General features: G+C 40.0%; 1 pseudogene; it reads right to left on the bottom strand.

Moving 5' to 3' along the window:
* Positions 1-10,601: 10,601 nt before the first annotated feature.
* Positions 10,602-23,779, bottom strand: LOC102014929 (annotated as a pseudogene).
* Between the last annotated feature and the right edge of the window lie 90 nt (positions 23,780-23,869).

Genomic DNA, 23,869 nt, shown 5'->3' with positions numbered 1-23,869 from the left:
AGGACAACAAAATATCTACAGATCTCTATAGCAATATATTTTACTATTAAATGATAAGGTTTATATGAAGTCTTTGCTCATTACATTTTTAAGTTAGCTTTCTTTTTATTTTAATTAATTATTTTTTATTTTATGAAAAAAGATAAAACAAAATTTCATAACAAAGTAATAGAAGGATAACAATAGTTAATACCTTATATTATTGTTATCTTTCAAGTTGTAATTAATTAATTTTTGAGGCATGGTTTCACTCTATAGTTTAGACTAGTCTGGAGCTCACTATGTAGCTTAGGCTGGCCTGGAAGTCACAGCAATTCTCCTGCCTCAGCCTCCAAAGTGCAGGGATTATCAGCATGCACCACCATGCGTGGTCAGTTTTCTTTCTATTAATATAACATACACTTCATAGTAAAACATCACACTTACCCTAGGCAATAAGCTCCCCATCTTAATTCCACTTGCACTTGCTCTTTTTTCTGGTGTTCACATCATATTATTAAACAGCATGCAAATGTTCCGTCTTTGATGTTGATTTTAGACTTCGCTTTCTGTTATCCCTCCTGTGTCATCTCGCTAATCTATCAGTCCCTCACTGTCTTGATGTAACTGCGTTGTTTTTATTTCCACCCGTAGTCATTGTTCACCCTATCACTATGTGGGTACTGTTGATGGGTTTCTTTCTGCCATATTTTTCCCCAGAACTAATGACTTGTTCTCTCTCCCTCTCTCAGCCTCTCCTTCTTCCTCCCTTCATATTTATTTTAGTTTTCTCTTTACTCATCTATTTTTTCTACAAATATTCAATGGTCCCAAAACTTTCCAAATATTGAAATATATCAGCTGACCTATAACTTCCTCTCTGTTCCCCGGAAGTCTCCCACTGAAGTGCTCACCCCTGCTGCTGCCTGGGCTGATTTCTCCAGAGATATGGCCCAGAAGCTGCTCTGGGACTCATGGTGACCTTTCCCAGTGTTAGAAATCCTGGTAGTTCTCACATCTACCTCTTGATTTTCTCTTAGTTTGCTCTGGAACATTCTCATGAATCGTCTGAAAGAACACAGCATTGATAGTCATTTTTTTTTCAGTCTTTACGTGTTTTAGAATATCTTAATTTTACACTTAAAACACAATTGATAGCTTGACCAAGTTTAAAATTCTATACTGAAAATTATTTTTTTCCCAAAACACTTGGCATTATTCATCCATTGCTTTCAAAACACCATTTTTGCTGTTGAAAAGTCCAGTGCCATTCTGATTTTCTGTACACAGCATCTCTTTTCCTTGAATAATCTATATGAATGAAACTTTATGTATGATATGTACATGTATACATATATATCGCATATACTTAGACTTTTCTCTTCTAAATAATTTTAAACTTAGAAAAAGTTGTCAAAGTACCTCAAATAATTCTTGTATGCCCTTCATCCCAATTCCCTAAATGCTACCAGTGTTTTATATTTGCTATTTTTATTGTTAATCCCTCTTTATATTGGCATACATATAAGTATTCATTTTGAAATAGTTTAGATTAAGTTGCAGACATGATGTCCCCTTTTCCTGTAAATGCTTTCGTTTGTATTTTCTGAAATGAGAACATTCTTTTTTTTTTTGTTTGTTTTTTGTTTTTTTTCCGGTACCGGGAACCGAACTCGCGACCTTGCGCTTGCCAGGCAGGCGCTTTGCCACTGAGCTAAATCCCCAGCCCCTAACGAGAACATTCTTAACCACAATACAACTTCCTTAATGAGGAAATGAAATTTGACCTAATACTGTTAGACCTTTCTTTAATAACAAATGAAAAAGTAATTCCTGGCCAAGATGCATCCAGTATCACATACTGCATTAGTTGCTTAGCACACTGTGTTTAGTGTCAGTTTTCTTTGGTTTCATTTATTTATTCTGGAAATGTACCAAGGGCTGCAATTTCATGATGATATGTTAAACTGTCTGCACCCTTTTGATCTGGAGATCTGTGCTATTCACTTGTGGTATTTTTCTTAAATTATTTTCTTGACAATTTACCTCCCCCACTGTTCCTTCACTTTTGTTCTGGAAACATGCATTATTAGAATGTTGGATATGCTGGGCTGATGGTGTTCAGATTTCCTTATCTTTTCTCTCCCATTTGCCTGTTTTGGTCCTTCCATTCCACTTTCTGGCATATTTGCTTTGCTCTATCTTCTGTAATCTCTATGGTGTTTTCATTTCAATGAATTAAAATTTTAATTTTCAAAAGAATTTTTCTGATTGTCTCTTTTTCTGATTGTTCATGCTGATGTTGATCAGCTATAATATGATAATGCCTTCCATTATTTCCCTTATATCATTAATGTAACTTTTTTATAGCTAGCTTGAAAAAAGTCATTTTCTATTTGTTTTATTTGCTCTGTCTTTTTGGAGTCAGTGGCCGTATCAGGGTCCTGGTAAGTAACAGTTGTCACACTGAGGCAAAAGAATGAATGCAAAGGCTTCTTTTAACAGGCTGTTTACAGGGATAGATGTAAACAAGGAGTGATATTGAAAATCCAGAGTCTGGCCTCAGGAATGGGCTCTTCCTGGTCTCAGGCCTAATATGCAAAAGCAGGGAGAAATTATGTGACTTGGAGAAACTACTAGATCTAGTTTCCACTGGCGGAGTGGGCTCCCTGAACATTGTTTTTAAATCACCACTATAGTGTTTAATAAAAGAATGTAGAGCCTGCCAGCCAGCGGCCAGCAAGAAGAGAGATGTGCTGGTCACTTGCAAGCCTTGGTGAGTGCCTTCCTTTCACCTAGTTCACCCAGAGTCGAGACTCAGGTGCCTGGCAGATACACCCTCTAGGGCTCAGCCTTCTGGGTCACACTGTAGGGTGGAGAAGGGACATGGTTCTAGAGAGAATATCTAGCAGTGACCGTTCCTAAAACACAAATGATATTTGGCTCTCCACTTGTGTGTGAATGATGCAATCGAAAGCTAATGGGAAACTCTAGGATTTCTTACAGGCCAGTCTTTGGTCTTCTGTAGATTAGATGGGGGAAGAAAGTACTAGAGAACAGGACAGCAGCCTGACTGTGCTGATTTAAGAAATTTGAAATCTAATATTTGTGTCCAAGCTTTTAATACATCCAAATTTTTATTCCTGTGACTCTGTTCTGCTTTCCGTAGCACTGGGATCTCCAATTGGTGAGTATAGACTTTTTTTTGATAAATTGACTCAGAATGAATGTAAATTTTATACGTTGGCTCCAAAAGAATTGCAAACATTCAGAAACTGATGCATAACAATTTCATTTACTATACACAGCTTAAAGTCTAGAAATTCAGTAATCTGAAAACTATATGGTAGTTCAGTGAGAAAGTCTATATTGTAGTTACCATACAGGGTGTGTATTACATAGTGTTTCGGTCAACTTTTGTTCAAGCCTAAGCAACGTATTTTATACTGTTTTAACATTGGAGTCCTATAGGTGCCGAGGGAGGGTCGATTTTTGTTACTTTTCATTTCATTCCTTCTCTGGCAAAAGTGCTAGAACACTGACATTGCAAAGTACAAAGTTTCTCAGAACACTGAGAAAGAAACACAGGAACTAAATTATTCACCTTTTAAAGACTGAGAGTTGGCTACAATAGACAGCATCATCACCACCACCACCAAAAAAAGTCTAAGGTCTGTTTTAATCAGACATATTTATAACTCAGTCCTTACACTTTTAATTTAACAATTGAATTAGTTCCATTTAACTGGCAGCAGATGGTATGTGATTATTTCCTTCTTAATACAAAAACTGCCTGTCAATACTTGTTAGATATGGATTAAGCTAAGAGTTACTGCAACTGCTTGGGTTTTCATTAATATAGTTCACTCACTTTGAATTTGGCAATTAAAATGTGTAGAAAATCCCCTAAATTGTATATGCATTATGCATCCTTGCACTTCAACCTCAGAATGAACTAATTTCATAGTGAATTATTCTGGAAATATAACTTATTTTTGCTATTTGCAATTAGGAAAGGGAATTGTCCCCGTGTAAACATAGGGAGAAGCTTGCATATTTTTCAGTTGATGATGTTTAGGAAATGCTACCTTTAAGCAAAGAGCCCAAGGCGGCTTTGTGGTCTGTACATCGGCCCTGGCATTCTCTCCTCCTGAACGTCAGGGAGCATAGGCATCAAGAGAACACATTTCCTAGAAATTCAAGCAGCAGGTTTGAATTAAAATGATATTTTCACACTGCAGAAGCTGCAACTGCATTTTTAAAGGCAAATTATTACCTAGCAAGTCTGTAAACCTGTTCAGAGGATTTTAGGTTCATTTTAATGGACTCCTCTGACTGTACCCAGGGTAACTTGTGATGGCATTTGGAAGTTTTGGGGAAGGAAAGAGTGGGTGATTGAATGGAACTCATTGCATTATATATGGTAGGAAAAACAATATGAGTCATTTTTGTCTTAGTTTTGAGAGTTATTTATTTCTAATGAGAACTGACTATTTTCCAGGTTTTTTGTTTGTTTATTTTTAGGCCTTTGCCTCTCCTGAGGTCCATTGTTCATGTATAGTTAGTTCATTGTTGATTTTTCTGGGAAATCTGGGTTTTAGGCCCAGGCCCGGGGGTGGTCCCTGCTGAGACTTCCTTCTCTCCCTCCAAGGCACCATTGATCTTTCTATAGCAGCGGATCCATCACTTTCCTTTTGGTTCCTGACACATCATCACTCATTCTCCTGACTAACTTAGATGCCTCTTTCTTCCATTTAGAAAAATATAAGGAAAGGCTGTGGAGACAGTTATAGCTCAATATTTGAAGAAACCTGCCATTACAGCACCATATAAATCCTATATAGTTCTTGGGGCCTTCAACAAAAGTTGGCGTGTTACAAATTAGAAAACATAATAAATGGAACCGTGTATAGTTTTTATAGAAAACCAACATTTGAGTATCAACTTTTTTCATTGCTGGGCATTGAACTCAGGCCCTTTGCATTGACATATGTACCTAGCTCTTTTTTATTTTGAGAGAGGTTCTTGTTAAGTCACAATGTTTCCCAGGCAGGGCTTGAATTTTAGGTCCCTATGACTTAGCTGTCCAGTGTGCTGAGAATACAGGCCTGCAAGACAAGGCCAAAGTGCTTGTCAGCAATTTATGCGATTTGACTTCATATTTAAATATGTTTTTAAATTAAAATGAGTAGGACTTGATAACTTATTAGGAGGCAAAAAGAGGAGTTAAATTATTTTGATAAATATTTATTTTTGATACTTATCTTGAATTTAAATATCATGATCACTTATGCCAACAGTTATCACATAAAAAGCTGACTCTTTTAAGCTCAGTTCCATATAATATATATATACATACATACATATATATAGATATATCTGTGTATATATAAATGAGGAAAAAATGTAATATAATAAGTGAATAACAAAATAGGAGGAATATACAGTGAATCCTTGACGTATGAGCTCAATTTGTTCACAAGTGCTTGTTATAACTCAATTGGTTTAAGTCAAGACTATTTTTCCCAGAAGAAATAAGGGAAATACCCATACCGCATTTCAAGACTCCCAAAGCACCTTTTAGCTAACATTTTCATAATAAAAAGGGTTATATAATGTGTGTGAGTTCCCAGAAACACCAATAATTTTCCTAGTGTAGTCACCAAAAAGTTATAAAACGTGCCAAATTTACCAGAAACAGCTATTCCATTCTATACTCACCATTCAAGTTGACATCTTTGGCTTGCAGGAAGAGAAGATGAAATGGAGGCTGATTATTTTTTGGGAAGGAGGGTCCCCTTCCATAAACCCATTAGGAATATGGCTCTCTGGTGTCCTTTCTCTCTTTAGGAGAGTCTGTAGCCCACTAAGACCTGCTTCTGGCTCACTAAGCCTCAACCTTTTAAGAACTAAAAGCTGGTCTAAGTTTGCTTCTGTTTTTTCTTTAACAGTGTTCTGTAGTGTGATATGGTACTGCCATTAAGCAAGTGAATGCAGCGATTGGCTTTTTCTTTGTCTAGGTAGGTCTTCTCTACAAATGTTTGTAGTTCTGTCCATCTTTTTCAGCAGAGAAGAACTTTGCTGCACTGGTGGCTGATACTCCACCTCCTCTTTAGAAAGTTCCTCAGCTGCCAATCTCTGCTGCTCAGCCAGAAGCTGCTGAAGTGCTGCTGTAGATAATTCCTCTGAGTGTTCCTTCACCAGCTCCTCAACCTCACCGCTGTCTACCTGCAAGCCTGTGGACTCTGCTTTAGTGACAATGTCCTCAATCACAGGGTCAAGTGAAGGCTCAGGTTTCTTTCCATAACCTTCAATGTCACTCTTCTGTATAATTTTAGACCACACTTTCTTCCAGGCAGATCTCAGAGTCCTTAGAGAGACATTGGCCCAGGATTTCTCAGGTAACCCCACATAGGAAAGGGTGTTGTAATGTTCCTTCTGGAACTCTTTATGGGTTAAATCTGTATCTGAGACCATCTGGAAGCACATCAGGAACCGTTCCTTGGTATATTGCTTTTTAAACTTGTTATAGCTATGACTTGCTGGTCCATAGGCTGCAGTATAGGAGTTGTATTAGGTGGGAGGAACTCGACTGAGACCATGGGAATTGTTTAGCTAGTTCTTCTAAATCTTGTGGGTGAGCAGGAGCATTGTCCATGATGAGGAGGGAATTAAGTGGTAAATGTTTGTCCCTAGGTATTTTTTTGGATCAGGAATTGAACTCAGGACCTCATGCTTGACAGGCAGGCACTGTGTCACAGAGCTATATTCCTGGCCTCCCTCAATATTTCTTAACATTAGGGAAAAAAACTCCCTGATCCACTCAAGAAAAAGTACTTTGTTACCCAGGCTTTTGCGTTAGCTCTCCATATGACCCGTAGCATATTCTTCATGACTTTATGTTTTCTGAACACTGTAAGAGTCCTAGAGTGATAAACCAAGAAAGGTTTTACCTTGAGGTCACCACTTGCATTGGCACACTGCAATAAGTTAGCCTAACTTCATAGGCTTGTGGCCTGGCATTTTATTTCCCTGGCAATGTATGTTCACCTGGGCATTTTTCTTTCTAGAAATGGCCAGTTTTATCACAGTTGAAAACTTGATGAGAGCAAAAGCCATTTCTCTGTGTCATCATTTCAAAGTATTGTATCTAAATTTCAGCAGCACTTTTATCAGCACTGGCTATTTCACTATGCTAGTTATACTATGAAGCCCAGTTCTCACTTTAAAATTGTGAAACCACTCCTTACTGGCATGAAATATTTCACCATTATCACTCATTGATGGATTATTTTTGAAGAGAGCTACATTTATAGGTCCAGCTTTTTCACAAATTATAGACTCAGGCTATAACCTGTCATTTGCCTTTCACACTGATAATAGCCTTTCTACCTCATCTACCACTGTTAATCATGACATACTAATTTGAGTAACACCTTTAGCAGCACTAGCTTCCTTATACAAATTTTTTCTGTGTGAGATTGTCAAGATGGTGGATTTTAACTCACTGTACATATTAATGAGCTTGGTCACATGAATTCCACTCTCATATTCATCCTTCTTTTCAATTATGATTGCTTTCTTTACCTTACATTTCTTCCTTCTTCTTTTCAATTATGATTGCTTTCTTTACCTTACATTTCTTCCTTAGCTTCTTTGCTAGTTTTTTTGGGGCCGTTTTGATAGCAGTAACTGTAGCAATTATATAAAGCACTGACCAAAATCACATCCACAAACACAAGCATCTGGGCTCAGACTGACTCTTACAATGCTTACATACACTTTCTGGCATCTTACATACACTTTTCTTACATACACTTTTCTGGCATTCTTACATACACTTTTACAATCGCACAAGGAGCCAGCATTTGGATTGAAACTTAAGACTTTGGTTGTAATTCAGACCTAAAATTCTGGTCATAACCCAAGTTGTCCATATGTGATGCCGGTCATATCTCAAGGGTCCGTTGTTATTATTTACTCTCTGCAGAATGTATTATTATTAGCTCTGTTGAACGAGGCAGGAATGGTAACATCAGAGTGGTTATTTCATTGTGTGGTCATATAGTTACAATCTGGTGGAAGCACAGTTCACAGTCAGGGTGTCCACTCCAGTCTGCTTTATAAGACCTGCATCACACCCTATCCCGCTGTAATATCACTGTCCCTAGTGCATTTACTTTCTCCTTCTGTCCTATGACTATTTTATACCTCTCTTTTCCCCTAGAACCTCTAGTACTTCCTCTCCAAACTCATGCTCAACTGACAACTTTGCTGTTTTGCATTTCTGAAAAAACTGAAGCAACCCAAAGGCTATTTCTTTAATCTCTGCCACTACTATCTACTCTTTTGCCTAAATGGATGTCCCTATACTCTGCCTCATCTCAAGCACCTGCATAGCCAGCCCTTGCTTCTCCTGTCCTTGGGTACCAGGGTATATCATCTTTCACTCATTCAACTATAACCCTTCAGCAGTTTTTTCTCCATCAGCATTCTTGATTTTCCCTTTCTTCTCTGGGTCACTTCTCTGGATTTTCCCTTTCATAAACATACAAACATGCTGTAGTTTCTTTATTCTTCACAGAAGTTCTTCCACCGACCCACCTTTTTTTCAGTTACTTTCCCATTTCTTTTTTCTTACTATGATAAAAGTCCTGGAAAGAGTTACCTGTAAGCATTTCCCCAAATTCCTGTCTTCCCATTTGACCTTGAGCTCCAGGTACCTCTTTTTGTTGTTCTTCAAAAAGTCACGATTAACCTTCACACGGTGATTATATCCAGTGGCCAGCTCTTCCCTTAGTTGATCTTTTGGCTGCATTTACATAATTGATCCTTGTTTCCCCTTGAATTTTGTTATGGTTTGTGTCCAGATGTCCCTCCAAAGCCTCAAGCTGTCATGGGGTGGGTTTCTAGAGTTTGTGTTTGATTCATGGCCCAGTGTTGGGATTATGAGTGTGAGTGCTATACCTGCCCTGTGGAGGAAAGCCTGCATACAGTATAAGGAAGGGAAAGAGGCTTATTCTCTGCTGCTCTTCCTTTTTTGCTCTTCCTGCTTTTGTTGTTTCCACTGCCATGCACTCTTGCCTTTTACCATGCCACTCTGCCTTGGAGCCAGCTGATTATGGACTGAAACCTCCACAAACTGTGAGCTAAATAAAGCCTTCCTTCCCTAATTTTGGGTCTCAGGTATCTTGTCCCAGCAATGACAGAAAAGTAAACCAGACTCATTTCTTTTTAAATTTCTTTTCTTGAGCCCTACCCTCTTTTCACTTCCATCCTATCTCAATTGTTGCTTCTTCACCACTCTGGTTTATTTTTCTGGCTTCTAAGATTGGAGTGATGCAGGATACAGTTTCTTGCTCCCCGCAGCATGTTGGGGCTTTCAATATTGTATCATGGTTTTCAGTACTGGCTGGGCGACCTGAGTAACTCTTGTGAGTCCTTTTTCCTTGTATTCCATTCCAGATGCTCCTTGTCTTTTGTTGCCACTCCATCTTACAGAGTAGGAGTGGTAGGACAAATGACAAATCCTTTCAGAGACATCTTGCATCTATTATTTTTATGTTCCCTCTAGTGTCTATTGATACCATCTGGAGATTACAGGTATTTGTGCAACTCAGGACCAAAGCTAATGCTAAATGGGGGTGATCAATTCTTTTTTCTTTCTCACTTTTGTGTCTTTCATCATTAGAAACTTCATTCCACCCCCTGGTACTTTAGTTTTCATTGCCTTTACACAGTTCTTTTAAGAATAGGAGTGAACAACAAATACCAGTACATTTTCCAATAATCTATCCTAAACATTGCTCAACCAAAGTATTATGTATATTATCATTGGATTCCACAGCTCTTCCCAACATGCATAGTCTGTAACCTTATTTTTGGTTGGCTGCTCTATCTCTGTCTCCTGTGGTGATTTATACTAAATGTACATCTTTGGATTATCTTGTAAGTAATTTCTCTGCTTTTCCACTTATCCAGTCATAAATGATGATATTTTTCTCTTTCTTTTTTTTTTTTTTTTTTTTGAGGCTGTCAGTGTCGTTATAATTGGGAGGGAACCAGCCATAGCACAGCAGACTGACTCACAGCAGCTGGTGGGTGTCGGGTTATGAGGGCAGCGGGGCTCAGAGCCCCGGCCTCACACACTGAGGAGAGGAAGGAGGAGCTGCGAGTTCTAACCTAGATGGAGAAGTTGGTCCCTGGGACATTTCACTTCCTCTCCGCACTCCAAAGGCAGGGAGGGGTATCGTCTCTCCCTGCTGCCTATTTCTTCTTGGAGAGGTGTGAAGCGTTTATTAAAATCGCCCTGAGGAGACATGGCCCTCACCAGCCCTCAGCTAGCTCTGCTCTCTTCCTGTCACTGTTCAGCAGAGTGTAGACTCAGAATTGTGTGTGTTTCATGGGCCTGAGGGTGGTGAGAAAGGACAGGGTGACAGAGGGTGGTGTGAAAGGAGAGGGTGACAGGAGGGTGTGGTGGGGTCAGGGCCTGTGGCTGCCGTGAGCAGTTCCAGGAAAACAGGGCCTTCTCCACAGCGCCCAACACAGGCTCAGCGACAGCTTTTCCACCTATTGTGGCTAAACGGCTCCAGTCCTGTGGGCTGCCTCTGAGTGGACAGGGATCAGGCCAGAAAGACCAGGAAGATGAGGAAGAAGACAATGAGGATGAGACAAATTTGACCATGAGCCACCTACTGAAGGTGACCGACTGGAAGTACATGAGGATCTTGTAGTGGGCAGCCTCGATGTCTAGCTGAGCTCTAGCACACTCTCCTCGATCCTCTGAATGGTCTCCTCCCGCTCCTTCACCGTCTGTGCCAGCGCTGAAAGATGGAGACCAGCTTGACAGTCGCGGATTGCATGTTCTGCATGGTGTCTGCCCGGCTCTGGATGTAGGAGTCCTGCGCATCAGTGAGCTGCTGGCTGGTGCGTGCGTCCTTCAAATTGATGGCCACATCCCGGGAGGTGTGGGACTTGGCCCCAGAACCACCCAGGGGATTGGGGGTGAGGGGCAGGGCGGACACGGGGGGAGAACTGCTCCCGCAGGCTCCTGTGCTGCTTCAGGTTCTCTGTCCTCACCCCTAATACCGATTTGAAGTCTTTGGACATGGAAGCCAGTTTTGACTGCAGTAAGACAACAACGGTGTTGGAAGGTGTCTGCAGGTACCTGTTGCTCTGGCTACCTGGGACCCTCATGAGGTCCTAAAGCTGAGTAACTTGCTTGTTGAGGCTACTGATGTCCTTGATGCATGTTCGCGCCTCGATTTCTACCGCTTTATCATCAAGGAGGGACTTGCGCTTTGCCAAGAGTGTCAGCTTCTCCAGCTTGGCAAACGTGTTGCTGAGGTCTTTCCCAATGCGCTTGGCCATCAGGGTAAATCCACTGCGCTGTCCGGGAGCACACACAGCTGTATTATTTGTCTGGTTCCATTCTGCCGCCTCTGCAGCGACCTATAGGAGAGGAGCTCCTGGGTCCGGTCCCCGCAGGACCTAGTGCCAGGCAGGCTTGTGCCGGCAGTGGCAGGGAACAGGATCTGCGTCTTCGAGAGCCCCAGGTGGACGTCCTGATCCGTACTCTGAGCCTTGTAGCATCCCCGTGGGATCACTGAGGCCCATCAGCTTGAACCTTGGTGGAGAGAGAGCCTCTGCCTCCATCCGCTCCAACCTGGCCAGGCTAGGGGCACCTCCTGGGGCACACATTTTGCGGGCGAGGGGTTCCTCAGGGTGTTTATTCGAAATAGAAAGTTCCGCTCCAGGAAAGTCCCCTTCCTTTCCTAATTCTACTTTGTATTAAACTTTTAGACATATCTTGTGTGCAATATAAGTGCAGTTCCAACTCTGTTTGGTGATCTGGTGTTCTTTTTAGCTCACTTGTTGAATCCTCTGGGTTTCCTCTTAATCCTGCTCTTGTGAATCATCCCTATTGAAATTATCTCTCACGTATCTTGCTGCTTGTGTCTCTGACCTACGCTTTCTCATCTCAAACCCATGGTGTAAAGAGTTTATATTTTCTGACTTTGGATTTTATTCAACTGTCATTTTAAGAGCACCAAACAGATCTGAGCTTTTAAAAGGTTGAAGCAAAAGTAGTCCAGGGGAAAATAGGAAGGTGAATACAGTGGAAAAGATCCAGACATGTCTTTGTTACCACTGAAGGGAAATAAAAATCATTCTTTATTGTTCACTCGGGCATCTTCCTGTTCTCTTTCAAGCTTTTGAAGCTCAATTCTTGATGTTTTATAGTCATAACAAGCAGCTTGTCCTGTGGTTCTATTTCTCTCACTTCCACCTCTGTACTCCTGCCAGTGAAAAAGGGTAAAGGCAAGGTACAAAAGCAAATGTCAAGCCGTTGTGCATCACCAAGACTTAATCACAGCATTTGGCATATTCCATGCCTGATTTACTTGTCTCCTTTCTGGCTTTAATCCTGCAATTCCAGGTTTTCTTCCTGTCATGTGGAAGGATGAGCATTTTAGCTATGTGTCAGAAAGCAAAAACAGCACGATCCTAGTTCTCTTGTTTCCCAAACATACACGTAGAGGAACACACACTTTAATAATCATGTATTTCTTGAACTAAACACTTTAACATTAGGCAGCCCATTGTTCTTACGATGTCGCTAAACTTTTCACATCTTAGTACTTTTATTTATATCAGGTCCTAATTCTTCCTCTCTGCAACTTGGTGCAGCTTTTCTCTACCTGCCTATGTTAAAAACTTAATGATAAGACAAAACTACCTTTATTCCTTGCATGGAAAAGGAGAACAGAAACTCATAAAGCCTTGACAATGTGTCAGAAGGAGGAAAGATATGCTGAGGATTGGAAGTTTGGTTTAATTCGGGTCTTGCAGTGCAAGAATTTCAGAAAAATTGGCTAAAAATTCTGATACAACAGCTTTGGATTGATAGAAACAAGGTGAAGATTTTTGAGGCAGAGATTCAATGTATCTTAAGATATACACTCAACAATAGTCTTGACAGAGTGGATAAATGCTAACAAAGTCTGCAAAGCACAATTTCTGTTCCAGTATCTAGGCTGAGCATTGGGAATGACAGTTTTGTCTCTCACCTTGTCTACATCCTTAAAGAACTAAAGTGTTTGAAAATCCACGTGCTCTTTCTGACATCCTCATCGTGATGCACTTTTCTAGGATGAAGTTTCAAAAATATTTAGTCTTATTTTCTTGACATTTTTGTGTTGTCAAGGTACATCTCTAGTGAATAACAATTGTACTTTTCCCGGCACTGTTAGTGGCTACATTTGCAGCTCAGCACACTGAATCCCCTTTAGGTAGCGTCCCAGCATATTGTTGTTGATGGTGTTTTGTTTTAATGCTTTGGCAAAGTGGTGCACCATCAAAGTCAGCAGTCTGCTTCTGATAAGGGTTAAGAAACAGAATATTTTGGGATGAGAGCTACTTCCTTATAACTGACACCTAATGGTCTTACTTCTACCCTTCAGACCACAGAAACAAGGCAAATATCTCTCTTATAAATGACCTTCAAAACTAAGACATTTGGTAGTTTAATTTATCTTTTGTTCTACTAAACTTTTAAGCTTATTTTAGGACACATGTTGGGGTTACTTTACCATTCCTATTGTGTTCTTCACATTTTCAATATTTCTTCCCAAACTAGGTAGTTGGACTGAATACTATTGTCAAGATAGTTTTGTTGGATGCTGTAGATTGGGAGTAGAAGTGTAACTTCTCTGGTCCTAGATATGCAAAATAAAAGGTTGAATTATCTTATATGAAATACTATATCTCACATTAAACTGTGTAAATATTTGTTTCCAAAGGAACCAGGAGTTTTGCCCAAGAGTTTCTGTGAGCTCATGTAAGATCATAGGTGTCAATATAGTCTAGTTTTTTAACAAGTACTCTTAAAGTCCTTAAGATTTAAATCTCAGCTTTGTCAATGGACAGCTGGGCAAAACTAGACATCTAATTAACTTGCTAATCCTTAGTTTTGAATTTTGAAAATAGGATTTAAAAAATTCCTATCTTGATGGATATTGTGAGAACTCATATTAGCAAATATATGCCAGTACCTTGCATGGTATATAAACCTGATAAATGCATCAACATTTATTATAGCTTCTATCTAGATGTCCCCCTAAAGCCTCACACACTCATAGCTGGGTTTTGAGGTGACTGGATCTAATGTGTATAAATGTGAATTAAAGTTATATAAATGGGATAGTACACTGATTAGTTAGCACTGTTCTGGGTGTGGGTGTTATGACTGATACACTGTGTCAACTTGAGAAGTCTAAAATCTTAACTAAGTAACTCAGCAGTTCTATATCCTAGGGTGAAAAGGACATGCCCTTACTGTTCCAGGATGTTGTTCATTACGTCAGTTCAGAAATTTAGAAGGTGAACTATGTGATTTAGCAGGGATCCAGGGCCATTACTTTGTATTTATCCTGAGCCTTTTCAAGAGGAGGGCTCTGAGGTGGGCAGGTAGGCTGCATACCTTCAGCTTTGCTGTGGTCTCCTGGCTTCTGGTGTTATACCTCTTTCTCTAGTAAACCCTGATGGGTACAGTGGGTAATGGGAAGCCCCACCCTGGGTGTGGGTCACACTATCCAATAGGCTTGTAGCCTGGGCAGAATGTAAAGGGAAAGATGGAAGGCAGGCTTTCTGCTTCCTACCTGCTGTGCCATGGGGGGCTGCTTTCTCTGTGATGCCCCTGTGCCACGCCACCCTGCCTTGGATCCAGCTGACCATGGACTGAAACCTTGACATTACCTTCTAGATCTTTCTGTGTATATATGTACATCCATCTGCAGAATTAGTGAGATGAAGTACTGCATAGATGAATAGCACTGCCTTGTGCTTTATCCGTCCTTTGTGTATCCTTTTCTCTTGATTTTTATGCATTTGTAATAGAAGTCAAAAAACTTTCTGTACTGGTCTAGGTAGCAAATATTTTATTTAATCTTGTGGACCACACACTATGTCTCTTTTACATAGTCTTTTGTGTTATTTGGCTGTTATTACTGTGAAATACTTTAAATATATTGGAAACATTTCTTAGATTGCAGGCCGTACAAAACTAGACCTTGGGCCAAATTTGGCTTGTGGGCAATCCCTGCTCTCTATCTTGATTTTTTCAATAACTGAATTTATAAATGTTTCATATTCATTAAGCTTTTCAGTTATTCAAATTTTCCTCATTTTTATGTAACTCCAGGGTGAACATTTTATGTAAAACTTTTGGAATAATTTTTCTCTCTCCTTAGAGAAAATTTTAGAAGTAGCACTACTGGGTTAATTTTTTTTGATACACATTAAAAATACTTTTAAGCTAAATATAATACATTAAAACAAGAACCTGTTTCTGTCATTTAAATTATTAGTTATTGTACATGGCTTCTAGTTACTCATGATGACTTAGAGGTCCCTCATCTAATCTTTTCATGAAGGATAAGCACTCTGCCAGTGAGCTACATCTCCAGGCTTTGTATTTTTTGTTATAGTATAAGGTCTGTCTATGTTACCCAAGAAGGTCATGAACTTATGCTCCCAGTCCCTTGGCCTGTAAAATAGCTGGCATCAATCCACCACCGTGCCTGGCAGTCTACATACTTTTATTTTGACATCATCCAATTTAGAATTGCTTAGAATTTTTAAACAGACATTCAATTTGAAAGAACTGTGATTTCATCAAATGTGTATTTTCCCATCAAGATCCCAATAATGTGAGAGGTCATTAGAAGACTACCAAAAATTGAGTGTTTTCTTTCTTAATGACTTGCATGCTTTCTTTGAATTATTATGACATCATTTCCCTGGGTTGATATCAGCCCTTGATCTGCAATTTATGCTGTCCCTATTTGTTGTGACTTTATTTTCTGTGAAATTGCATTGTCATGTGCTGTGGATGTGGTGAAGACCATCTCATCCCTGTCCTCCATTCTAGTAGAGAGCAGACAAGTGGGCCATCATAATGCAGTCTGATGATTAGCATGCATTTCATACACAGCAATGATTTGTGTGGCAACCTGTTTAAACACCTCTGGGCTTCAGAACTCTGTAAAGATGCCTGACACAATCATTTCTTGAGGTTGTGTCAGTGCACTGGGACATTTGAACTGACTTAGAGTTACTAATTATGAGCTGTCATCTACCATATTGCTGCTGAGCTAGCCTGATAGATAAATGGAAGTCCAAGACTGATAAGAATTAAACAGAAAACCAAGCATACAGTTCACAGCAATAGTAGTTCTGCGTTCTAAGTCCAGAGTATGGATTTTCAGTTTAAGAACTAAACAAATGGGATGGATGAGGCAATTTGGAACATTTTGCTATTAAAAGGAATGTTCAAAAGTAATAGCTAGAGAACATTTTAAAAACGTTATTACCTTAGGAAAATGAATCTTTTCCTTTGGTTTAGTAAATTCCTGCTTTCAGTAGCTGCCTGCATTTTGTGTACAGAGTACCATTTATGTCACTCAGTAGAGTTAAATCTTTCAAAAACTTTTTGAAAATATTGCTCTAGGCATATTGTTATAACTGTATATATCAGCTTCCATATCAAAGAGACAAAGTGAGTTCTGGACTTTAATAGATGGGTTATATAGGATCCTTGATGGAGATAAAATGAAACTTTTCCCCTGTAATTGCGGTTTTTAACACTATATTTCATCACATGAAAGTAAGTTTGAGGCTATTTGAATATCTCCCTAGAGCCAGAACTCTGATTCTCACTTCTTCCTTCTTGCTAAGATTGTTGTGTTTTTTTAGATTAGACTTTATAGTTTCCTTTAAACAGCATCATATAATGTAAACATTTTTACTGGCCTCTTTTTATTTAAAATATTTATTTGTGTTTGGTACATTAAAGATCACCTGTATTAAATGAGAATTATTTATAACACCACAGTTTGAGGATAGTTATGAAAGAGAAAAATGAGTTTATCTTCGGTCCTGTGACAAATCTCCAAGGTGACTGCCGTATGTCATTCTGTTACTGTTTGATATCTGTCTAAGTGAAGTTTCTTTGTATCTTCAACAGAATTTTAGATAAATTCAATGTATAGAGGTGATATAGTTTGAATCTGGAGTGTTTTCCAAATGTCCATGTGGTAAGGGCTTGTTCTAAGTTCTTGAAGCTGTTGGTAGGGGATGGATCCTTTAAGAGGCAGGACCTCATGGGAGGTTCTGGTCACTGGGGGCGTAGCCTTAGAGAGCATCATGGGACCTTGCTTTCTGCTTGGTTCTTTGGCCACCACAAGGTAAGCAGATCGCTCCATCCCTGTTCCCACCATGAGGGGTGGCCTCCTCCCAGGCTTCAAAGCAACAGGACCAGTAGACCATAGACTGTAATTTCCAAAATTCCAGCTGAAGTAAACCTTTTATCCTTACAAGTTGATCATTTCTGGTGTTTGTTACAGTAATGGTAAATTGCCCAAAATAAGCTTAAATTCATAAAGTGTGGACTTTATAGAGTACATTTGTATGTAGTTCTTGAGAGTTTACTATTATTCCCATGAAGTGGGGATTATACTATCATGAGCTCTGTGTGCCCACTGCCCAGCTGAGTGCTTGACAAATAATAGATATCAATAATTGTAAGTGTTATTTCTATCAGAGTCTGCATGTGTGATTTAAGGACAAAAATGAGAAAAGACTAAGATGAGAAGTGAGAATCTTCTAAATTAGTTAGAACATTTTCAGGTAGATTTTATAAATGTACTTGCACTTCTTTTGAGTAAGATTTTTTCTTCTTGTTCTTGTTCTTCTTTTTATTGATTGATTGATTGATTGTTTTTACTGAGGCGGGGTCTTGCTGCATAGTTTAGACTGGCCTTGAACTCATGATATAGCCCATACTGTCCTCAAACTCAGGGCAATCCTATTGCTTTAGCCTCCTGAGTTCTGGGATTACAGGTGTGCACCACCATGACCAGCTGATTTTTTCTTTTTTAAATTTAAATTAATTTTTTTTAAAAAAACAGAAAAGTTGTACATATTATTAGTGCACCACAAGATGTTTCTGTACATGTATGTCCTGTATAATATTAATCAGATTGAACTTTTCTATCTTCTTAAATATTTATCATTTCTTTATGGTGAGAACTTTCAAGATGCTTTCTTTTAGCTGTTTGACATGTACAGTACATTATTGTTACCTGTAGTTTTCTACTGTGCACCAGCAAAAAGAACATCTTGCTCTTATTTAACTGTAATTTAGTGTACACGGATCAGTATTTCCCCCTCCTTCCCTCCACTCATCCACTTTGTCCTCTAGAAGCCACCATTTTATTAGCGACATCCTTTTTCCAAACAAGGGTCAACCATTGCCTGGTTTAGGGATCTCCTAAACTATCAGTATACAATTTTACCTGAAAAGATCTATCGCATGAAGGCAGAGAATGTTCTTTCCCTGTGTATGATTTGCAACTGTATAATAAATTAAATAAATCAAGTATACACAGATAAAAAGTAAGCTTGTAGAAGGCTACTTTTTCCCATTTCTTTACCTTTCCAAATCCCAGATTTCTGTGAATGTGTTGTCTCGCTTATGATTGTGGGAAGTATGGGATATTTTCCATTTAAAATTCATTTCTGTTTTGGCCTGAGGTCTCGCTTAATCTTCATATGTTATGCTTTCTCCTATTCTAGAATCTACGGGTTAAAGAGCTGGGGCTTGTTGCTCAGCCTAAGATGTGAGCTCCCCCCACTCACAAAATATTCTTTAAGTGGTTTCACATTAGAAATCATGGTAGAACCACTGGCTTGATTATAAATTTTAGGAAATGACTTTAAATGTAGTAATAAAATAACATTTTTAAAAGATTAATAGACTGGAAACTAAATAAGAAGCTTGTGATAAAATGTTCCTTTCCCTCTGTAAATTCCTTCAATTGAAAAATCTATATTTTATCTTCTTTTTTTTTAGTGTTGTATCTTCATTTTATTTTATATTTTTTGGCTTTAATTATCTGTTCCACTTGAAATGCTTGGCTTGGGCCAGTATGTTAATGACAATAAGCTTCAGGGTTATCTTCTATATCTCTTAGAAATATACTCTTCTTTTTAAAACTTCAGAGCTGATAGTAAATGTAATAGATTATTTTTTATTGATCCAAATGTTTAGTTGACTGAGAAAGAAACTTACGTAAAATCCATGAAGGTAAGTGAAGAATCTCAAGTCTAGATTCTGATTTGAGTGTGGTGATATTTAGGGCCTTAAGAAGATTGCAAATGGGTCCTTTATTATCTCTTGGCCCAGTAGCTCCTATATTTCCCCCATTTTTAGGGAGTTTTGTCAAATCAGGCCAAATCTGGTGTTCTTCCTTCCTTTTTCCCTCCTTGCTGCTTCCTTCTTTCTTTAATTCCATCCATCTGTCCATCCATCCATGCATCCATCCATCCAGTCGTCCATCCATCCATCCATCCATCCATCCATCCATCCATCCATCCATCTATCCACTCATCCATCTATCCATCCATTCATCCATCCATCCATCAATCATCCATCCATCCAATCATCCATCTTCCCTTTCTCCCTCCCCCTTTCTCTCCTTCTTCCCTTCCTTTTTTCCTTCTTCCACCTCCCCTCCATTTTTTCTCTTTCTTCTTTCTATACTATGGTTTGTTCATTTTTCAGTGGTTAATTCCTATATTAACAAACAGGCACACAAAAACTGGACTTTTGTCCAACTCATTTACTGATGTGTCCCTAATTCTTCGGAAAGTGTTTGGTAATCAGTTTAAAAATAGTTGAACAACTCCAGGCCTAATATATATTTTCAGTAAATCTCCCTCACTCATTTTTGCAGGAAATTTGAATAAAGCTCTGTTGTTGGTCACCAAAAGAATGAAGATCGTTCTTCATTCTTTTGTGTGATTAATACTGATGTTGTGAAGTAGTTCCTTCATATGTGTGAAACATGAACTAAGTCTGGTTTTATATGTAATCTGTCCTGAAGGAAATTATCTCACGTAAATACACAAAATCCTTGCCTTTTTCAACATTGGTTGAAATTCACCACATTGTATTATCTTATTATTAAGCTTCCTTAAAGAGTGAAAAATCCATAGGCGTTTATTTTTTTATACCATGAATTAATCAGAAGGTGTATCTCTTAGAGTCTAGGAGATATCAGAGAGAGATCTGGATGATGAAGTGAAGAGCTTTGAAGAGCACCGTGATAGAAGATGGAAGGCAAGCTGGGCAGCAGCAGTGATATGAGGTTATGCATCCAGGACAGAGGATGGAGGAGAGGTGGGGAGAAGAGATCACCTTTCAGAGTCTAAACAGAAATGGCTCACTTATCTATCTATCTATCTATCTATCTAGCTAGCTAGCTAGCTAGCTAGCTATTTATTGTAGAATGTGGCATTGAATCCTGGGCATTCTACCACTGAGATAGATTTCCAGCCCTTTTTATATTTTGTTATGAGACAAAGTCTTGTGAATTTTCCTAGGCTGGCCTCACACTTGAGATCCTTCTACCTACTGCCTCCCCATTAGGTGGGATGACAGCTGTTCGCCACCATGCCTGGCTCAGAGCTGACATTATTCACCTTACCTGTGCACTTTTTCTGTCTTAAGATAGTAACAGAGAAGGAGGGGAAGACAACGGAGGGATCACAGGAACTTAGAGATGGAAGAACCCTTTAAGTCAGTCCAGTTTTTATTTCCTTTACTTTGTCTCTTGACTCTGTTTACAGTTGGCAGAGCACATGCAATGATTTGTTCCTGGATCTCAGCCTTTTGGAGGAACCCTGTGCATGCCTGACGAGATACAAGATACTTAGAACTGATCAGACCAGACCTCTGGATTTTCCAGGAAGAGCTCAGGTGTGGGGTATTGTGCTGGTGGCAATGGTCTCCTTAATAGAGAGGAAAATCACATTACAGAATGCCCTGAATGTGAAAGGGCTAGGAAAGTTTACTTTTGTGCTCAGGGATGTCTAAAGGAGAAACTCCAATATTTATTGGAAATCTGATCTCTCTTCCACTCTTTCCACTTCTGCACCGTCAGCTCTCTGTGGGGTTATATTTTTTTTTATGGCAGAAACCAATAACAGCAAACACCCACCTCATCGTGGAGAAAAGCAATAGAACCCGGCAGTTTGAGAGATCATACAATTTTGATTACTCCAGAGCCTCTGGATGGCTCTTCTTCAATTAGGAATGTGATCATCACACAATGTGGCCAAGACCTGGGGGAACAAAATTGTCAACAAAATATTTTCAAGTCTTAAAGGCAAAAACTGTGTTTAGTTTGGGAAAAAATAAGTGTTGTAACACAAAACTCTTTTTTCTACCGTGGTTGTATTAGCTTGCTAGAACATCTAAACAGTTAAGGGAGTGTTTCAGGAAACTCTCTGTGCTATGGTCTCATATTTTTAAGTCTTTCTCCAGCCCTACCTCTGTGTCTCTGGTTAGAGACTCTTCCTTTGTTCCTATGGGCCAGCCCTTCCTTTATCGTAGGGCTCATGGATATTTTAGTATCTGCTGTTTGGGGACCTGAATTACAAGGGATACTGAAGGTTCTCCTAGAACACAGGTGTTAAGATGAGATTTGGGGACAGATGTGCTTATCGCCTTGTGGGCAAGAGGCTCACTGTCTTGAATGGTAAGTGGGGCAAAGATGGTCCCAGGTGCAGGTGGCATCTAGGTTTCATCAATAGTGATCTGGGAAATAAGTGCTATTTAGGGTTCAACGATGAGAATATTTGAACAATGAGTTCTTTTTTTGTTTTTGGTTTTTCTCCGGTACCGGGAACCTAACTCACGACCTTGCGCTTGCCAGGCAGGCGCTTTGCCGCTGAGCTAAATCCCCAGCCCCGAGAATATTTGAAAGATAGAAGCACGGAAAACATGCTTGCAAAGACAGCAGAGTGGGTTGATTACTGCTAAGTGGTACTGATGTCCTGCAGAGGGCTAATGAGGAAATGAAAGCCCTTTGTAACAAGTTTAAGGCTAAGAGCGAGCGTCTGCATATGAGCCACAGGAATGCGCCTGGGCTTGGTTGAGCCGGTGAAGCAAGTCCGCTTGCTAAGGTTGGGGTACTCATTAGGAAAGCCAGACCCTGAAACCTGGGAAAAGAAGGTGTGCAAGGAAGTTCATGAGGATCTTCCCTGTGTGGAATGCCCTGACGCCTGAGGTCTTGGAGCAAGGGGATGAGGGGAGGTATAGCTTCCGCCCTGCGGTAGGGTGTGTGCATGGCATCCTCCTTGTGGGCGTGAAGGCAGACTGAGGCTCTCCACTTGGTGTGTGTGCCGGCTGGCCCTTCTCAGAACTGCCAAGTTGACTGTGCCACGGCAGCTAAATTAGTGTGAACTGCCGGGCATAATGAGCATCTGCACTTCCAGTGCACCTAATTCATATTCATCCCTGCATTCTACATTTGTTCAATTTCCCTTGAGAAGTAGGAGAATAGCCAGAGTGAATGGGGGTCAGGAGTGCTTATTGGTTGCCTAGTATAGAAATAAACTAAGGCCATTCGATGGGAGAGGCATATTCATTCAGAGCTTGCAAGGAAGTCAGTCCCCATCACTCGGGCAGAGAAATGTAAATGCTTTAGTGTGGGAAAAGGGACATCTTCAAGTGTGTTGTGACTGGAGGTTTTGGCGCTGGAAACCTGGAGGTGGGCTAGCTAACTAAAGTGCGACATTTTGTATCATTGCTGTGCGGAGTATATTTGACTTTCTCTGCTTGGTCTTCAATATGTGGCAATAGGAGAAAAATAGGAGAGACTATAATGGTCAGTGAACAAGTCCTGTGCTTCCTGCACCAGTTGCTGCCGAGCAGGTGGGTTGGCTTCCTGGGCTAGTTGCTGCAGAAGGGGTGGTCACAATATATTTTCTGTATTCTGTCCGGTATCTGTTTGTTTTTAAAGTCTCTCAACAGGGCAGCTCTGGTGAGCTCCTGTGTGAACTGCAATAGCTGCACCTTGTCACTGTCTTATAGTTTGTGTCCCTTTCCCACATGCGACCCGTCTGCCCTCCAGAATCATTTCTACAGAGGGAGATGGAAGCAGGGGAGGAGGGTGAAGTGAGAGGGTCCTCTTAAGAGCTATCACTTCCCTCATGCTATAAGATGCTACAGGCACCTCTTCTCATATGGCAGGGCTGTCCTCCTTTTTCCTTAGTAGTTGTCCTCACCTCTACTCCAGGCCCATAGCTACAGTGAAATCTCAGTGCACTGGGCTGTAGATGTCCCGGGCCTGATAAGGGAGGAAATGAGTTTATGCACCACGAAGTTACAAGAACTAGGCAGAGTGTGCCATCCAGAGATGAAAGAGAACCCCTGGAACTACATTATTAAGGTGACAAATGTAAGACTGAATAGGTAATAATTCAATGACGTGGCAGAACTTTTTTGAGATGTAAGGATTAAAACCATAGCCTAAACCGTAGAGGGTTAGGAGAAGTCATTTCTAGGGTGGCCTTTGTGAATATGGAGAGAGCAGTGACTGAAAGTGAGTGATGTCAAAATGCCTGTTGTTCTTGGGTGCAGGGAGGCACTCCAGACAGCTATAGGAAGGCCAAAGGACATACCAGTTGCCATGACCACAAGGAACATGCCAGTGAAAGAGATGCCAGCATCACCAAGTTCCACAGTGAATCTTCCGAAGTCCAGGTCTTTAGGTAGGAAAGGTGGCTCAGAACTGGGCTCATTATTAGTGATCCTGATGAAGGGAGCCCTCAAATAATAGAAACCAGGTGCCAAGGAACTGCAATAACCCACACTGACTCTCAGTATCAGAGGGACAGTCATGGAGGCTTGATTCAGTGGGCAGTTGTGAAGCCGGTTAGCAGAACTTGGCATTCGGAGGGACACAGCAGAATGACTGCCTTTAGTCTTTTGTCAAAGACCAGTTGACTGTACTGTATTTACTTGGGTCTGTTTCTAGGCTCT

Source organism: Chinchilla lanigera, unplaced genomic scaffold (assembly GCF_000276665.1).
Source record: "Chinchilla lanigera isolate Chin_1 unplaced genomic scaffold, ChiLan1.0 scaffold00028, whole genome shotgun sequence".
NCBI classification, from domain to species: Eukaryota; Metazoa; Chordata; class Mammalia; order Rodentia; family Chinchillidae; genus Chinchilla; species Chinchilla lanigera.
Note: the sequence above shows the minus strand (reverse complement) of the source record. Positions and strands in the feature narration are given on the sequence as shown.